Source organism: Papaver somniferum, unplaced genomic scaffold, assembly GCF_003573695.1.
Source record: "Papaver somniferum cultivar HN1 unplaced genomic scaffold, ASM357369v1 unplaced-scaffold_114, whole genome shotgun sequence".
NCBI classification, from domain to species: domain Eukaryota; kingdom Viridiplantae; phylum Streptophyta; class Magnoliopsida; order Ranunculales; family Papaveraceae; genus Papaver; species Papaver somniferum.
In genome coordinates this window covers 250268-252882 of record NW_020620381.1, presented here as the reverse complement: position 1 = coordinate 252882, position 2615 = coordinate 250268, and the positions used below count along the sequence as shown (strand labels likewise).

The window sequence follows — 2615 nt, the reverse complement described above, 5'->3', positions numbered from 1 at the left end:
CCAATAGAGTTTGAATCGGAGGTCCAATCAGTCAATGTTTCTGAAAAATCAGAATTACATAGTTCAGATAAATTTTATGGTCAAAATTAGAGGAATACTTGCGTTTTGCTATTTGATGGTGAAACTGATGTTCGATTAATTTCAAGTGGCTTGGGTTTTTTCTGGTAAGACTTTGAATCCGTTAATTTGTAGACTCGCTTTTGGTTAATAGATGTAATTGGTTAATAGATGTAATAATTTTTCAAGTGTTGAATGAGTGAATTCTTTGTATTTTAGTGTTTTCTTATTTGAAATAAGGGCACATTGTTTTTCCAATTTTGATTTTGTTTGAATTTAAAAATAGGCACCGTAAGCATTGCTGGAATGTGGGAATGCATGCCTTTTCCCTTTTATGTGAAAGGTAAGTTAGTTTCTTCCATGGCATCTTATATTGTGCTGAAACCTATTTTAAAGATGAATTGGTTTTCTATGTTTTCTTTGACAGTGAACCCAAGGATCATAATGGCAATTAAATTCGGAGTTGACGTTAGATTCTTGCGCTTATAAGGCTGTATAAAAATCGAACTTCCCTTCATGAGGTTACTCTCCTTCTTCCTGCTTGGTGATTGATTTCGATTTGATTTGATTTTGTCACAGCACCTATGTATAATGTATTATACCTATCTTGGCCTTTCCATATGAGATTTTAAAGCTCTGCTTAAGTTGTAGTTCAGTTATATGTGGTTGATTTGCAGGTAACGTTTTTCCTCCTCCGATGAAAGATCAACTATCATTATAGCTTCAGTCTGAAGTATTGTCCTGATATTTAAGTCGTGTGATTACGTTTTCTCCTTCATGCCTTTCATCCACTTATGATACACAATTTCTTATCTGAAAACTTGGACACATGATACCAAATCAAGGGAAAATGATGCAAGTTTCATAGACTCTAAACCCATTTCTTACATATTGAGTTTTTTTTAATGGGATGAACTGCTATGGTTCGTCAACTAATTCTGTAACTTCTTAATGAAACAGAAAGTTAGTTTGGCACAATAGTTTGCTCTATTTTTTCTAGAGCCACCGTTGTTGGCTTAGGAAAACAACTGTAAGGCGATGCTTACTGCTGCATAAAGTGTGTAGACAGACTCAATATGCGACTGTAGTTGATCGAGACTTCTAAATCAGAAGATTAGAATGTTAGTCTTGTTTGTTATGTTTTTCCACTTCTCAAGAATATGGATCCCTATATTCTCTCAGTTTTTAGTTATTATGGATCAGTTTATTAGTTTCAGAAATTTGGAGTTATGTTAGTTCTTAGTTTCACTGGAAGCTTAAAATTGTTATAGTTATTTTGTATCAGTTTATCACACTTGTATCTGCAAACCATTGAGTTTTATATTAAGATAATGTTTTTCTTATGTTTGTGTGCTAAGTCAGGTAAGGTCGATCAGTTCTTCCTGAATTGTGGTATCACTACATTGCATCTCAGGAACATCCAGACTTTAAGCCTTGTACGCATATAGCTTCTCTATGTGTCGTTCGCTGATGGAAGAACATCAACAAGGGTGAAGAACTCATCCTAGTTCATTTATGGTGTTTTTATTCGATTTTTTCTTATCACAGGTGAAAAATTGGAAAAACTATCGAGTTTTGTAGCTCGGGCTCAGTATCTACCTAGAAGCAAAATTACTTTGGGGAAAATGTAGTTGTTTTCCCAGGTATCCTTTCTATAGTTTCTCTGCCAATTTCTTTTTGGTCTTTCACTTTTTATGAGTTTCTCCATTTCTTTCTGTGAGGACACAAGTCAAGGAGCTTGGATAGGCCTTGCCAAAAATATCTTGTGGGTCCCTTTAACTTTGTTTACACAAATGCTTTGCTTTACGATGTAGGACGCTAGATTTTCTGCACATTGGTTGCTTTAAATAATATTGCTGAAGGTGATTTTTAGATAGAAGGATCGCTGGAGTTACTTACACCTGCATGCACGTTGGAGCTTCTAGGAATGCCTCTCACACTTGAAAATGCTGAATGAAGAAGGGGAGTGATCTCTGCTGCTGTGCCAATTAATCATGCAATACCCTGATGTTGAAAGTTCTTGTAGAGTGCAAGACTGGTCATGCTTCTTGAGCTACGCTCTGATTAAACTCATGGCTGCTGAAACTATTGGTCTTCTTCCATGGGAGAAATAGTTGTTTTACGAAGAAACAAAAACTTCCTTGTATCACAGAATCAAAGAGGTGTAATCGATTTCAATTGTTTCTCCATTGGCATAATTGCTAGTGTTGTTGTTGGATTTCAAGCAACCAGACAGATCTAGTATGTACCTCTCTTGCAACTTTTGACCAGTGTATATATTCTTATGTTTTTCTTATAGTTTGAAGACTATATTTTTTTATTTTGATCTAACTGGTTTATTATATAGATTACTAAAGCAAAAACCATATGTGAATCTCTGGTAGCATAAGAGGGTATTGATTTGAAATTTGAGGAGGCTCTTCAGTCATCCCTTCTTGGATAGGTATGGTTTGTTCCCTCATCTCCTGCTGTCATTAGAATCATATACTATGAGCAATTAAAAGCAAGGTTCATAGGGTGGTGAAGACGTACCGTATTATAATCCAAGATTAAATGGT

At 35.3% G+C, this 2615-nt stretch overlaps 1 long non-coding RNA gene across 1 annotated transcript; it reads left to right on the top strand.

Annotated features, from left to right (window-relative positions):
- The first annotated feature begins 374 nt into the window (after positions 1–374).
- LOC113328828 lies at positions 375–1509 on the top strand. The gene is made up of 3 exons (XR_003349574.1): positions 375–400; positions 485–578; positions 1420–1509. It is a non-coding gene; the product is annotated as an uncharacterized LOC113328828 (long non-coding RNA).
- The last annotated feature ends 1106 nt before the right edge of the window (positions 1510–2615 follow it).